At 39.3% G+C, this 17,321-nt stretch overlaps 1 protein-coding gene across 1 annotated transcript in view; it reads right to left on the bottom strand.

Annotated features, from left to right (window-relative positions):
* ELMO1 (engulfment and cell motility 1) overlaps positions 1 to 17,298 on the bottom strand; it is a 417,191-nt gene extending 399,893 nt beyond the window's left edge. The window contains exon 1 of the mRNA XM_077811025.1: positions 17,127 to 17,298. The gene's annotated coding sequence lies outside the window, so the exon portion shown is untranslated. The remainder of the gene's footprint in view (positions 1 to 17,126) is intronic.
* Positions 17,299 to 17,321: the final 23 nt, after the last annotated feature.

The raw sequence follows: 17,321 nt of genomic DNA, 5'->3' as shown, positions 1-17,321 counted from the left end.
GGAAATCAACTTAAAATTTTGTCAGGTTTCAGAGTAACAGCCGTGAGCTGTAGCTCACGAAAGCTTATGCTCAAATAAATTGGTTAGTCTCTAAGGTGCCACAAGTACTCCTTTTCTTTTTAAAATTTTGTAGGATTCTACCATAAAATAACCCAGGATCATTTTATTTATATATTTATTTTTAAATAATAGAACTTGAAGTTCCAACTATAGCACACTTGGATTTAAAATTATCCAGAGCTGTGTTTTTTCCCCTCTCCCTCTGAATATAGGTTTGTTTTTTTTTAATACTTCCCCCCTTTCCATACATGTGTTTTCTGGCTCATTCTAGACTGCAGGATGGATGGAGTCATTGAAACCTCTACTTTCCAGGTGCCTTACCACCATATAACCAATTGAGCTATTCTTGATGCTACAAAATAGTTTCCCAACAAGCTAAACTCCTAACGAAGCTGAAGAAAAAGTTGGTTTTAGCAAGCTGGACACTAATAACATAAGAAGTCACAAATCAGAAATGTTTATGAGAGGAACCATGCACAATACATCTGAAGACACAAAAAGAAAAAAAGACTGACATTGATCAGCAGGCTGGAAACAGAATGTCTGTACCAGCTAAGATAAGAGGCAACACCCAAGAAACCATTTACAATGGACATGATAACAATGGAGAAAATAAGTCTGGAACTTAAGATGAGGTAAAGAGTAAGTTGCGCATGGACAGTGTATACTATACAGGGATTGGTTCCTACAAAGTGGCCAATCCAATCCTAAAACGTGATGCAATGTATAGTAAATGTAATGTAATGTGTAAATGTATATTAAAAAAAGATGTTTGCTTCGTAACTCTGGATATGTTGTACATCCTATACCTTTGGGTCTGATCAACTCAGCGTAGTTTTGCTGTATGTCAGATAAAAGAACATGACTGATGAGACTGGAGTCAAACTGAGTTCTTGGGGAACAGAGTGGAAGAATTTTCAGGGGAACACCAACACAGCGTGCTGTGACTCAGATTCCATTTATCTGGAGCAGGTAACATATAGTTTATTATAGGTGTAGCTTCACTGTCTAGGATTACAACCCAGCCATTTAGCAAAGGCACTGGAAGGGTTTAAATATGAGGAAGTCAGTACCACGCTGGAGGAGTGGGTTATATCAAAGGACGGACCATATAGAGTCCCCAGAGAAGTATTAGGGGGAGACTGAGGAAAAAAAGGAGCTCCAGAGAGTGGTATTAGATGAAAAAAAATTGCTTGGCAGAGCACAGCAGAGGTTCATTAAATGCAATCAATCAATGGCAGAACACAGCAAAGGTCTATTGAATGCCACTAAAATTTTCTCTGGCCACTGCTTGAAGACAGGATACTGAGCTAACTGAACCATTGGTTTGATCCACTATGGCCATTCTTATGTTCCAAAAAAAATAGGGCCCATTGGCAGTCATTAAAAAATAGCATCCAGGGTGAGTTTTGGGAGGCTTTTTTTTAAATCCGAAGGGAGGAAAAAGCCCCAACCAAGGCAGCACTTTCACAAGGATGATTTCTGCTGACTACAATTTTACAAAGAAAATTTCCACCTTAAGGAATGAATACAAAGAGGAAATCAAGGCTGTAGAGGAGAAAACAAACTAAACGGAAAAGATTCCTGAATGGAGAACACAATGTCTGTTACCTATTTGCATAAATCCAAAGTAAAAAGTAGCCTTCCTTCAAGGACTGTATTTAGCGAGTACTTCGCAGGCAAAGTGCACGAAGTTAAGAAATAAGTGCAAAATACATAAAAGATAAGCTTAGAGCTGCTGAGAAAAAAGTTGGCTGAGAAACGTGTTACTCTGGGAAATAAAATAGAAAAGTTATAGCCCCAGAATTTAATGGGGTCTTAGGAAGGCTCTTATTAAGCAAACAATAAAAAACTGAAGGACGTGATTTAAGAAAAAAGTATGTGCAGATAGAAGTAGCTTTTGCCCAAATTAACACTGAAGAGCTCAGAGGGGACTAAATAAATAGTCAAGGATAGTGAAAATAATGAACTGTTTTAAAAAGACATTGAAATGTTAAAAAAATGCTTGGTTTAATACCCAGTTACAAGTAGTATAACTCAGTGGAGTCATACCTGGTAACATCATTAGTAATCAACAAATTATGCAAAGGGGAGGTTAGGTGGTTACAACTACCACCACTATGTCAGGCATAATCAATTTTTTGGTCAAGGTTTAAATTTCTTGGTCAAGGTATAGTCAAGGTCCAGACTTCAGAGAAAATAATAAAAATAATTATTACAATAACTAAAATAAAAAACATTTCAGGGTCAATTCAGAAGTGTCCAGGAGTGCAGATTTGGCCCGCAGTCTGCCTATTGACTACCCCTGCACTATGTCATTCATCCCCACATACATAACCTAGAAGCCCTTCAAGTCACTCTGAAGGAGATGGGCCTTCCTAACAAATGCGTCTATATATAATGAATTGTGCTGGCTGCTTCAGATAAAACAATCTGATTTAAATTGTTTAACTATAAGCAATTTACCTAAAATCAGATAGCTGAGACACAGAAGGAAAAGACAGAACTGAAAACAGCAATAAAACTAAACGTTGCTAAAATGCAGCAATGATCAAAGCCCAGGCCAAAAAAGTTCTCAGCTGTAAAAAAAAAAAATTGTTCAAAGCTTAGATATAAACATAAAAATTGCAGTTTAAGTTGTAAGCAACTTAAAATGAGTCATCCCTTCATAACTTGCAACTTACACCAAAAAAAAAAAAAAAAAACCTTTGAAAGTGTAAAACCATCTTTAAAAAAAACCCAAAAAAGTTCAAAACTTCAGCTAGCAAATGGTAAGCCACGCAAGTTTAAAATATTTATTTAGTCTCTCATAATAAACTGCTTATAACAGAGAAAGGGACAACAATTTCAAAAAACGCTTATTTAAAAAAATGTAAAATATATATTTAAAATAAATTAGCTTTTAAAAAATTCCACACAAAATTCATCCAAATCGTTTATTCAAGCTTGCAAAGCTGACAGACACTCTTTATTCAGCAGCCTTAATTTTGTTAGTTAACCCTTCAAGTGTCTTGATGCTTTCACAACGTTTAACCTTTTTTTAAATTAAACGATAAATATTAAACATAAAATAAGTAAAAACAAAGACAAAACCAAATAATAAAAAACCTAAATCCCTTTGTCAATAATAAAGCAACTAAAACAATAAAAATTATATATATCTTTTTTAAAGTAAATAAAAATTAAAACATATAATACTAAATTTAAATCCTTTAAAAGCTCAAAAAAGGCCATAAGAGCTGTGTGCTTTAAAAGCAAAAACCAACCTAGCATATGCACACATACAAATCAGTAAATATAAAAAAAATAAAGCCCAACTACTAAACTCCTATTCAAAAGTGCCATCCAGATTCTATTTTCTTTTAAACATAGGACTGGAAGGGACCTTGAGAAGTCATCTAGTTCAGTCCCCCACACTCATTGCAGGACTAAGTATTATCAGACCATTCCTAACAGGTGTTTGTCTAATCTGCTCTTAAAAATCTCCAATGATGGGGATTCCACAACCTCCCTAGGGAATTTATTCCAGTGCTTAACCACCCTGACAGTTAGGAATGTTTTCCTAATGTCCAACCTAAACCTCCCTTGCTGCAATTTAAGCCCATTGCTTCTTGTCCTGTCCTCAGAGGTTAAGAAAAACAATTTTTCTCCCTCCTCCTTGTAACAACCTTTTAGGTACTTGAAAACTGTTATGTCCTCCCTCAATCTTCTATTTTCCAGACTAAACAAACCCAGTGTTTTCAATCTTCCCTCATAGGTCATGTTTTCCAGACCTTTTATCATTTTTGTTGCTCTTCTCTGGACTCTCTCCAATTTGTCCACATCCTTCCTGAAATGTGACACCCAGAACTGGACACAATACTCCAGTTGAGGCCTAATCAGCGCAGAGTAGAGCAGAAGAATTACCAGTACTTCTCGTGTCTTGCTTACAACACTCCTGCTAATAGAGCCCGGAATGATGTTCGCTTTTTTTGCAACAGCGTTACACTGTTGACTCATAGTTAGCTTGTGGTCCACTATGACCCCCAGATCCCTTTTCTGCGGTATTCCTTCCTCAGCAGTCATTTCCCATTTTGTATGTGTGCAACTGATTGTTCCTTCCTAAGTGGAGTACTTTGCATTTGTCCTTATTGAATTTCATCCTTTTTACTCCAGACCATTTCTCCAGTTTGTCCAGATCATTTTGAATTATAATCCTATCCTCCAAAGCACTTGCAACTCCTCCAAGCTTGATATCATCCTCAAACTTTATAAGTGTACTCTCTATGCTATTATCTAAATCACTGATGAAGATATTGAACAGAACCGGACCCAGAACTGATTAATCATCATTAATAAAGCTACTTTAAATAGTGCAATAACACCCAAAAACATAATAAAACATCCAACCATTAAAATTGTATACAAGTGTTCTATTTAACTATAATGTAAAATAAATATTACCAAAAAATAAAAATAAGTTGTATCATAAAATTGTATAAATAACAATTAAAATAAACTTTAAAAAAGCACAAAAAGACTGGAATATAATGAAAATAAAAATATCGCAAATATAAAAAAGAAAAACAAGAGCCGTAGAATATAGGCCTGGCTTGACATGAATAATTGGATGTGGCTGAGACCTCATTTCTTGGGAGACAGGATTAGGGAGGAGGTAAATGGGTGCACAGTCTGGAAACAGACTGTCTGTAACTAGCTAAGATAAGTAACACCCAAAGAACCATTTACAATGGACGATATAAGCCTGAAATGTAAGATGAAGGAAAGAATAAGTCATGCACTGACAGTGCATGCTGTACGTAGATTGCTTCAAAGTGAATGAGTCATTCCCAAACGTGTGATGCAATGTAATGTGTAAACGTATATGAAGGAAGAGGTTTGCTGTGTAACTTTGGATGTATGGCACGTCCTGTACCATCCCCTACACTTGAGTCTGATCAACTCAGTGCAGCTTTGCTGCATGCCAAATAAAGGAACCTGAGTTACGAGACTGGAGTCAAACTGAGTTCTTGGGGAATCTAGTGGAAGAGGTCTCAGGGGAACACCAACAACACTATAATAGAGGCTCAAACTAAATGCATACCGCAAATTAAAAAACAAAAACAAAAAAAGCCACCCTGCCTAAACAGAGTAAAAGAGTTGGTCATCCTTTAAATATTGAAAGTCAAACCTACAGAGGAAAATAGAAAGGAGCACAAACTCTGGCAAGTCCAGTGTAAAAATATAATTAGTCAGGTCAAAACAGAATTTGAAGAGTAATTAACAGAAGACACAAAAACTAACAGCAAAAATGTTTTAAACTACATCAGAAGCAGGAAGCCTGACAAACAATCAGTGGGCCCACTGGATGATTGAGATGCTAAAGGAGCACTCAAGGAAGACAAGCCGTTATGGAGAAGCTAAATAAATAATTCTCATTATCTTCACTGCAAAGGATGTGAGGGAGATTCCCACACCTGAATCTTCCTTTTTAGGTAACAAATCTGAGGACCTGTCCACAACTGAGGTGTCAGTAAAGGAGGTTTTGGGATAAATTAAAAAGTAATAAGTCACCAAGACCAGACGGTATTCACCCAAGAGTTCTGAAGGGACTCAACCATGAAATCACTAGCTCATGCTCAAATAAATTGGTTAGTCTCTAAGGTGCCACAAGTACTCCATTTCTTTTAACTTGGGTATGTAACCTATCACTTAAATCAGGCTCTGTACCAAATGACTGAAGGATAGCTAAAATAATGCCAATTTAAAAAAAAAGTCTCCAGGGGCGATCCTTGCAATTAATGGCTGGTAAGCCTAACTTCAGTACCAGGTAAACTGGTTGAAACTCTAGTAAAAAAAAACAAACCCAGAATTATCAGACACATAGATGAACATGATGTGTTGGGGAAGAATCAACATGGCTTTTTTAAAGGGAAATCATGCTTCACCAATCTATTAGAACTCTCAGGCATGTGGACAAGGGTGATCCAGTGGATATATAGTGTACTTGGATTTTTAGAAAGCCTTTGATGAAGTCCCTCACCGCAGGTCTTAAGCAAACCATGCAGTCATGGGATAAGACTGAAGGTCCTCTCATGGATTAACAACTGGTTAAAAGACAGGAAACAAAGGGTAGGAATAAATGGTCAATTTTCACACTGGAGAGAGGCAAATGGCAGGGTCCCCCAAGGATCTGTACTGGAACAAGTATTGTTCAACTTGTTCATAAATGATCTGTAAAAGAGGTGAACAGTGAGATGGCAAACTTTGCAGATGATACAAAATTACTCAAAATAGTTAAATCCAAAGTTGACTGCAAAGAGTTACGAAGGGATCTGACAAAACTAGGTGACTGAGTAACAAAATACCAGATGAAATTTAATGTTGATAAGTGCAAAAATAAGGCATATTGGAAAACATAATCCCCACTATACATAAAAAATGATGGGGTCTAAATTAGCTGTTACGACTTAAATATCATGGAGTCATTGTGGCCAGTTCTCTGAAAATATCTGTTCAATGTGCAGCAGCAGTCAAAAAAGCAATATTAGGAACCATTAGGAAAGGGATAGATAATAAGACGGATAATATAATGCTACAATATAAATCCATGGTACACCAACATGTGGAATACTGCATGCAGTTCTGGTCACCCCATCTCAAAAAAGATATATTAGAATTGGTAAAAGTACAGAGAGGCACAACAGAAATGACTATGGTTATGGAAAAACTTCCATACAAGGAGAGATTAAAAAGACTGGAACTTTTCATCTTAGAAAAGAGACAACTAACGGGGGATATTATAGTTGTTTATAAAATCATAAATGGTTTGGAGAAATCAAATATCGAAGTGTTATTGAGTCCTTCACAGCATACAAGAACCAGGGGGTCACCCAATTAAATTAATAGGCAGCAGGTTTAACACAAACGAAAGGAAGTACTTCTTCATACAAAGTACAATCAACCTGTGCGACTTGTTGCCCAGGGAAATTGTAAAGGCAAAAAGTATAACTGGGTTCAAAACATAATTAGATAAGTTCATGGAGGACAGGTCTATCAATGGCTATTAGCCAAGATGGTCCGACACACAACCCTATGTTCTGGGTATCCCTAAACCTCCGACTGTCAGAAGCTGGGCGTGTACAACAGGGAAGGATCACTCAATAATTGTCCTGCTCTGTTCATTCCCTCTGAAGCATCTGGTACCAGCCGCTTTCAGAAGACAGGATTAGGGTGACCAGAGAACAAGTGTGAAAAATCGGGACAAGGAGTGGGGAGTAATAGGAGCCAAGAAAAAGACACAAAAATCGGGACAGTCCCTCTAAAATCGGGACATCTGGTCACCCTAGACAGGATACTGGGCTAAACTGACCACTGATCTGATCCAGTACAGCCATTCTTATGTTCTTATACTGTTTATACTATTCTGCACCACAGCTATGTGAAAATGATACATTTTGTTCTTTCAAAGTTTCACACGTTAAGTTTCATTATTTTGTGACTCAAATTTTAGTTTCTAGTGAAATTCCCACAAAAATGATGATTTTCACATAAAAACAAGTAAAATTCTAAATTTCCTGTACTTCTTAAAAGAAATTTGACCTCTTTGCTCTAAACTAGAACAATCTTTCAGTGAAAAGGGGCCCAATTCACTCAGAAATCTTTTTACTTGGCTCTTTACACACACACACACACACACACACACACACACACACACAAAAGAGAAGAACCACAGGATTTTGCAGGTTTTGCCACAAGCATAGGTCATTTTTGCGAATTTGAAGGAAAGTGGGGAAAGATTTTGAGGGTTTTGTAATTTTTCCACAAACTTCTGCTATGCTGTAACTACTGTTGTTAGTAATGGCCACTCTGCCCTTTGCTGACTAATAAGAAGCAGTCTGTTTCAATCTTCATACTTTCCAGGGAGGGGAGATTTACAGCAACGAGAGAGGTGTACATGCAAGAGGGGATTACCAAAGAAGATTCAGATAAATGGCACAGATCAAACCTAGACCCCACATCTAGATCCTGAATTTTGTGAGCCTAGGAAGTAAGGAGGGACCTGTGTCTGGCTATTCCTAGGGGGGAAGGTGCACTTGTATCACAGGGGGTAGAGTTAGACAATAGTTGTGCGACCTGGCACTTGGCGAAGGGAAAAGCAAAAATAGAAAACTGAGGGGGGAGGGGGGAGAGTCCAGCATTTTGAATGCCTACTAGCCGAATGACATATTGAATTTCATTTCCAGAATGAAGAGACTAATACTTATATTTCGGGGTAAAGAGAGGTTTTAAAGAAACCTTGGTTTGGCTCAGTGCTTGGACATTTTGGATAAACTGCTTTTGTAGTTATGAGCCAATACTTATCAGGTTTCAATTTCCAGCTGAAGCTACGATTGTTGCTATGAAAACTAATGTGTGACTATATTCCAAAAAATAAAGTGATGGAAAAGATGCCATTGGAATGTAACAAATATATGCAACAGTGCTAGGAGTAAAAATGGCAATATATTAGCCTGTATCATAACCATGTCTCTTTCTTTCTGTAAGTGAAGACACATACACGGCAACCCACCACCTTAATACAGCACTGCCTAACCATAAGACAGATGATTTTAGTATTTATGAATTCCTTATTTCTATGGCATTTAAGAGCAACATATTTATGTATACCTCAACACATGGAATATTATTTTAAAGAATTATCCTCAATATGGGCATTATAACAACACTCGTAGGACCTACTTGGGTTATTTTTATGATCCTAAGAGGAATCCAGAACCCCACAAACCCTGCACATTTTTGCTTGTGTGAATTATAAATGAAGAATAATTGGAGAGGGAATAACATTTTTCACATTAGATACAAAATCAATACCAAAATATCTAGACTGGAATCTTCATCATCAAAGCAGTGTCCAACAATAGGTAAAGGGACACTGCCAACTTGAAATCTAATCAGTTTCTTAAAACAAATTCAGTCATCCTTTCTGGTAAACACATCTCTTCTCTCCCCACCCCTTTATACATACGTACACACACACACAATATCTCCCTACCAATTTTCGTGGAGGTTTTTACAGTTAGGTTTGCTTATTTCAAAATGTTTGTGTGAAAGCTCAAGGCAACATCAGGGAAACTGACTTATGGCCCCAAACCAGCAAACATTTTACATATGCATTTAACTTTCAGCATGTGAATAAGATGAATGGAACTACTCACATGCTTAACATTAAGCATGTTTGTAAGTGATGGCAGAATCAGGGTCTAACTGATTATACCTGGGAAGAGTGAAACAGACCAAGCACTGTCAAATGTACAATTAAAAAAAACACCTCAACACTTTCAGTTATGGTAATCTTGGGCATTACTTGCAAAACTAACTAAAAAAATTAAGGCTGGCATGAGATTTTCATGTGGACAGCGTTGCTTTATTGGCCTGTTGGCATCTTTTGCATTGTTTTGTTTTTATCTAACTTTAAAATGTTAGATTTATTTCATAAAAAGGACATTTTGTAAATTTCAGAGATTTAAAAATAGCTCTAGAGAGAATTTTTTTTTGTCAATATTTGCAACTTCAACAATATATGCAAAAGACTCTAGGAAATGAGATCATCTGCCCAAAACAGGCACCCATTGATATGTGGGGTTTTTAAAAAAAAAGGGGGGGGGCTAGAAACCATCATGCTTGAGGAATCTAAAGTTTCCTCTTAAACACTGACCGTGTCTCACTTTTAATTAAAACAAGCATGAGAAGAAAAAATATGGTTTAACATGTCTGTATTAAAGTGACAGCTAAAAATGGGATGATGTATCATTTCACAGACTGTTCTGTACTCCTAATGTCTGTGTAATAATAATTTGAGCTGTAGATCCTGAAAGTACATAGGCAACTTATTTGTGAGGAGTCTGCAGAGAATGCAAGAACCATATGAGAGAATCTCTGGCAAATACTTAATAAAATTACCTAATTGGGGAACTACTCAAAACAAAAATATCTTCTAGAAAAATGCAAGTGGATTAATTCCAATAAAATTTAAATGATGGCAAAAATGCAATTTTGAAAGATATATCAAGGATATCCAAAATGGAGCAGATTGTCAATCTGGTAGAAACAGCTGCATGTGAACAGGTAAACTATATAAAATAAATTAGAAGAATCTGACAGGATTTGGAAACCATTTTTGAACCACCCTTGCTGAAAATCCACGGGCGAGGATCATAGATTGTTTTATTATGCGTGTGTGGAGGGGGAAACACAAACAAAATACTGGATAAATGAACATCTTCATTGTAGAAGGTAACACAAAAGTCTGTATCCAGTGATGCAGGCATGGTGGGGGAGAAAATGATATAGGGAGATACGGGCTTGCTTTTGCTTTCATTTTTTCACATCTCCTCCTTCAAAACACTCCTTTCCTGTGATGCCTACAATAAACTTGACAGCAGCTAGGCCACTGGTGTGCTGATACCACTGCCTATCATACTGACCTGTACTGTCTCATTGCTTTGCTGTATTCCCCCATCTGTCTGTATCCATCTGTCGTCTCTGGTCTTATACTTACTTTATGTCTACACTTAAAAAGCTACAGCAACACAGCTGCAGCGTTGTAATTGCACCACTGTAGCGTTTCAGTGTAGACACTTAGACAGCAACGGGAGGAGTTCTCCCATCAAGGTAGTTAATCCACCTTCCGAAGAGGCAATAGTTAGGTTGACGGAAGATCCATTGATCTTGCACTGTCTACATGGGAATTTAGGTCATCTTAACTATGTCATTCTGGGGTATGGATTTTTCACACCCCTGAGCAATGTAGCTGGGTCGATCTAATTTTCTAGTGTAGACCACTCCTTAGATTTGGAACAGGGGCTCGCTCTCTCTTTGGTTTGTGTTTGTACAGCACTTAGCACAATGGGATCCTCCTGATCCATGACTGGGGCTCCTAAGCACTATGGTAACATAAATAATAAAGGGACGGGTAGGGAAATGAGGACGAAAAAGCAATGTTTACCAAAATTTAGTAAATTGAATACCCCCTTAATTACAATTCAGATTTAATATGTGATTTTTAAAAAAAAAATGTTTTCCAGGAATTTATAGTCAGCCTATTTTAATGCACACAAGCATGAAACTTGATACAATGTCTGTACCCTAATACCTTTTTCCTATTCGCACTGCAGGGTTGGAAAAGAGTGGTAAGAAATGATTGTGAGTTTGGAGTGAGAGGTAAGGTAGTGATTTCACACACACTTTTTGTGTCACACCAAATACAAAAATAATTTGGCAAGATCAGAAGCTTTTTAACCACTGTGTACCAGACGCTGTACAAAAGGTACACACACACACTTTTCCCCTGGATTAGAAAGGAGTCCCCAGTGTCCTTGTTAGAGCAATATGGATCTCCGCATATGCTCTTTCCTGCTTTACCTTCTCCCATCTCATACCACACTAAGGGAGAGGAGGTGGGCTTCAAAGCCCACACTCCAGCTCGAGCTGCAACTTCAAGATGCTGTCTACATAGCTATTTTTAGAGCACTAATGGGAACCCCACAAGTCTGAGTCTTGTTGACCCAGGCTGGGAGGCTTACTGCCATGGGCTGTGTAGATGTACCCTTAGGCTGCATCTATACTGACAAGGAGTGTACACTAGTATGTGTAACACACACCAAATATTCTCCATTGCCAACTAGACAACTCCAAAGGAAAACTCACACCACCACAGTTTATCTTGTCCACTAGAACTGGACTGAAACTAACTCACTGTACATAGGCCAAATGACCATTCTAAGGTAATGGCTAAGAGCAGAGGCTCCCAAACTTCTTCACAGTATGGGCTATATCTTAGCAGAAAGGGACCCCTCCACTCTCATTCACAATTAATTCCACAGATCTATTTTCTTTCCACTGTCCATCAATAACATCCCTATTGCCACTACAGCAGTTGTTTACATGGAAAATTGATACCAGAAAATATTTAATAAATTTTTAGCTGACTTTTAATGCTGTTTGGCAGACAGAAGCAAGGAGAAGGAGCAAACGGCATGTAACCACCACTTCTCCTTGGCCCATCAGCAAGTGTTCCACAAACTAACGGTGATATACAGACCACAGTTTCAGAAATCAATGCCTTAGTACTAGACCTGAATGAGCGAGAGAGGTAAAACACATTACCAATTCCTTGTAGCGTTCGGTTTCCGATTCTGTTCTAACAGCAACTGGATAACAACAAGGAAATTTAATATTAGGGCTGCCAACCTATCCATAAATCACCCACTTGTGTCTTGCAAAACTTGTGATAAAAAGATCACGTACAGCAAAGACCCATGCAATAGCTTGACACAGGCATGGAGACTTGAACTACTCTCTCCCCCCTACAAGTGGTCCCTTCAGAACAGTGCTGATGTACATTGGCAAGGCAATGTGGAGAAGTTTGCATTGCCACTGCCTTTTCTGTGGATGAATGGCAGACTTCAGTCTCCAGGATTCTTAAAATCCATTTTACGAGAGTATTTTTTAAAATACTTTGATAAGGACATATAGCACACATGAACCTAAGCCAGACAAAAAGATTCATTGACTATAATTCAGAGATTTATAAGGCCCAAAGAGACAATTGTGATTATCAGGTCCAACCTCCTGTATAATACAAGCCATAGAACTTCCCTGAATTAATTTCTGTCTGAACTAGAGCATATCTTTTAAAAACATCCAATCTTGATTTTAAAACGGCCAGTGATGGTGAATCTACCATCACCATAGTTCCAATGTTTAATTGCCCTCATTGGTTAAAAAAAAATGTGCCCTATTTCTAGTCTGACTTTGTCTAACTTCAGGATCTTACTGTACCTTGGTCTGCTAGAGTGAAATGCCCTCTATTATCAAATTTGATTATTGTCAAATATCTGTTCCGCATATAGGTACTTATAGACCGTGATCAAGTCACCCCTTAACCTTCTCTTTGACAAACTAAACAGATTGAGTCTATAAACCATATTTTCCAATCCTTAATCATATTTGTGGCTCTTCTCTAAACCCTATCCTATTTATCAACAGCAAAATGCATCACTTACTTCTGGAGACCTGAATTCAAGTGATAAAAGGGTCACAACTTGGGAAGGAAATTGTGTTTGATGGCCTCATGATTATCTCAAATAGATCCTTATCAAAGTCACAGAACCACAAAAGACTTTAGTGCTATGATTGACAATCTACTCAACAGAGGTGAGACCCAATTCTGGAGTAACAGGAGGTACATACTGCATCTCAGTGTGGAGGTGGACTGGAAGAGCTGTTTGGGAAAGCTTGCACTAGTCAGTTATACCCAAGGATATCAAGTCTCTCACTTTCACATGCACTAAATACATCTACTAAATTTAACGAAAGAAACAATATTTAAATGTCCAGGCATTGCCTGTGTCAGCATGGAAAACATGAGATCACACCCAAACACCTTTCAAAAGTCTGAACTTCATGGCAAAGAAAATATGTGAACTCAAACCTTATAATCAAAGAGATTTCTATTAGGAGAGTAAACAAAGAGCGGAAGGAAGGGTGGAGCATCAGCACTGTAGATCTGCAATTTGCCACAGAAGGGCATTGCTATAAGGAAGTGTCATACATGCAGCAGTATTTCAGTAACAGTTAAACCTCCGGTAGTACTTACTTTTTCGGTTATACACCGGTAGAGAGCATGTGACAAGTTAACAATAAGGAAAAAAAATCAAATCACCTCTGTCAGTACAATGAACACAATGCAATCCACTTAAATGCTGAGAGATGGAACGGAGTAGATCATTGTTGAAGTATTGTTTTGCATTAATCTACTGCATTTCTAAAAATATTCTACATATATAATCTATAAAATATATTGTTAAACCGTAGGTACTTTCATTGATAAAAATACAATTGTTCTAGCATTAATCAGTAAAATAGTCCACCTAGTCAGCCATCAAAATCCATTCAGCTTTAATTCTATCATATTTTTCCTAACATAATTCAACAACTTCTGGAAAATTCAAGATCAAAAGGGTAGAAATCCTCAATTTCTTTTCTGCTGCTCACAAAGGAAACTCAGACAGCCACACTCTTACCTAAACTGCAACCTACAGAGAAGACACAAATTGTATGATGCTGCACTGTGATTCTCAATAGGATTACAAAAAATTATTAACCCATTTAAATGCACAGCTTCACTGCCTGGAGAAACTGATAATTAGGTATATCTCTAGTTTACTACATCAGATGAAATGATCAAAGGGTTACACTAACTGCAGTATCTGCCAACAGTACCTGTTTAATACAGTTAATGCAGCAACATGATACTAACCTTTATTACCCAACTAACCCAAGTGAATTTTAAAAGTTGCTGCAAGATGATTTAATCACTCCCTAAAATGTGTGTTGTCACACATGCTTCCTTAATGCTATACCACAGGGAGGTTTACCAGTAAATTACCACTAGTTCTCTTTCTCCTCCCTACCTAATTACTATTACACAGCCAGATTACAGCTGTTAGGTATACCACTAGAATTAAACAGATTTTCCACCATGGAACTGGGTGGCTTGGAAAACACAACACTTCTGATCTTCTGAACTCAAGACAGAGTGAAATGAGTCTTATGAAAAAAGCAGGTATTTTTCTGCATTGAGAAATATTCAACATGGGTTGAGTGATCTAGTAGGTATGTAACTGCAAAGAAGCCAATTTGCATGAACACTGAATGATTTCTAACATCTAGAAAGAGCATGGTTTGGTACCCATTGATGAGATAGATAATCCAATTGTCTACCCCACATCCCAGTTGTGAATAATAAAGGATTTAGTTCTAGTTCTTTCTCAACTTTTCCCTTGATAAGGATCTTAATAAGGGACACTCCGACAACCTAGGCTCAAAATCTAAAGAAAAATGAGATATTTATGAACATATTTCGAGTATATGTATTTACATCAAAATGCTATATCATGAAGCTCAGATTATAGACAATATTGTCTGCACTAAAGTTAACACATTACACACTTCTGGCACTATTATCATCTTTGGCTCTCTCTTCAGGGTGTTTGTCCCACATTTCACCCTTGGCAGGTTAAAAGACAGGCTTATAAAAGTAATAATAAAATATGGTTCTTCTGAAATGTATTCTTGCATAATGACAGGTTTCAGAGTAACAGCCGTGTTAGTCTGTATTCGCAAAAAGAAAAGGAGTACTTGTGGCACCTTAGAGACTAGCCAATTTATTTGAGCATAAGCTTTCGTGAACTACAGCTCATTGAAGTGAGCTGTAGCTCACGAAAGCTTATGCTCAAATAAACTGGTTAGTCTCTAAGGTGCCACAAGTACTCCTTTTCTTTTTGCAAAATGCACTCAGTTATTTTTCAGGAACTTTGAAATTTCTTATACATTCTCAGGGGAGAGCTGGATAGTTGTGTTAGTTCTGCAAGGGAAATATATTCAAAAATAAACTTTGTATGGACTTGAAGCCAAAAAACTGAACAATCCACTTCTTGGATTTCATACCCACTTGGTTTAAGCGGTTGTATGCCATGGCTATGCATAATTCCCAGCCACATTCCAGTACAATAATTTTATATGAAATGCATCCTCAGTCAGATCATATTTATTGCTATGCGGACAGATCTTAGAAAAGGCAACCCCTACTGAGAGCTCTTGAATACTGAGTAAAAGTTCTTGGCAAAGGGAAGAGGCATGAACTCAGAAGAAGGTGACTAATTAACAACAATGAACTAAGGGCTGGACTACATGCAGAGTTGCACTGCTTAAACTTAAGGTTTCTTTTTAAACTCATTTGGCACCAGCAACTCTTGGTTCGGTTTAAACCAAGTTTATTTTATTTTATCTTGTACAGATTGGGAACGGATATAAACTAAACCAAAATAAGCCATTCTTAAACAGAAGAAGAAAAAAGAGCATCCATTCTTGCATCAGCTTTACTAAACCAGTACAAGATTGTGTGCTGGGAACCCTTAATCTTCAAGCTTCAAATATATGATGGGGTGGGGGGAAAAAGCAGAGCAAGAAAAGAATCTTAGCTCAACCATCCTCTTCCACCAACATATTAAAGAGCACATCAAACCTTCAGAATGATCCCCTCTATGCATTAGACCTACATACACAAGTGACTGCTCTGCAGACAGCCTTGTGTTTGCCTGAGTGCATTTGCAGAGTACACGCAATTGCTAACACAGATGTTCCCAACCCACTTTATGAGGTCAACTGTCTGTAAGACCAAGTTGCCACGGCCCAGCACTTTGCAACAACAGGACCAGCAGAGAGGGATCTGCGGGTGGCTGGGGACACATCAACCAACAACCCCCTCCCCCCCCCGCAAAAAAAAAAAAAGACAAAAACAGCACACACGCACCAAAACCTCCTGTTTCTGGAGAGTGACTGGGTCTGAGGAGGACAGGGCAGGGATGAGAGGCGGGGGGCAGAAGGGGGGGACGCGCGGGGGCAGGTAGTGTCACGGGAGCGGGGGGGCGCGAGTGGAAGAGCAGTTTGGGAAAAGGGGGCCGGGCTAGCGGCTGAGGGCAAGGAGCGAAGCGCTGCTCCCAGCGCCCGGGGCCGTGGAGGCAAAGCAGCGCGCCGCAAAGGGCAGGGAGGCTGCGCCCCCGCCCCGCCTGCCCCCCAGGCTGCCCCGGCCGCGACACGGGGCGGGCGGGCGCGCTGACAAGCACGAGGGAGGGCGGCTGCGTTTCCTCTTCCTCAGCGCGATGTCAGCCGCTTCCCCCTTCCCCAGCACAGCCGGGGCCACGCTCCCCCCCACCCCCCAGGCGGGCACGTCTCCCACCAGCCCTCCCCCGCAGCCTCAGCCAGGTGCGGGCTCTCCTCCTGCAGCCGCCTGCCACCCCCCCACAGCCAGCATCCTACCCCCCTCCTCCTCCTCCTCCCACGGCGGCCCCCCCCCCGGCCCCTCCAGCGTCCACAGCAACGTGCTCCCCTCTCCCCCCATTGCACTGCCAGGGGCACCCCCTACCGCGGCGCCTCCCCCCACCCCGCACCCCTCTCCCCGAGAGCCTTCTCAGCCCACCCTGCATCCCCCCGCAGACCTGCCCAAACGGAAACGAAAGTACCTTAAAAACCCAGGCACCACCTTCACCCCCAGCAGCCAAGTGCAGAGTGGAGCCGGGGTGAAGTTTGCTGCCCTGCGGCAGCGAGCGCCTGGCAGCTCCGCCGTTTCCTTTCCCCGGCCCGCGCCTCTCCCACCATTGAAGTTGGGCTTTTTACCGCTGCTGTTTTGGTGTTTCTGACTCTATCCCATCATCAGA

Source organism: Eretmochelys imbricata, chromosome 2, assembly GCF_965152235.1.
Source record: "Eretmochelys imbricata isolate rEreImb1 chromosome 2, rEreImb1.hap1, whole genome shotgun sequence".
In the NCBI taxonomy this organism is placed as follows: Eukaryota; Metazoa; Chordata; order Testudines; family Cheloniidae; genus Eretmochelys; species Eretmochelys imbricata.
This window is presented reverse-complemented; position numbering and strand designations above follow the sequence as displayed.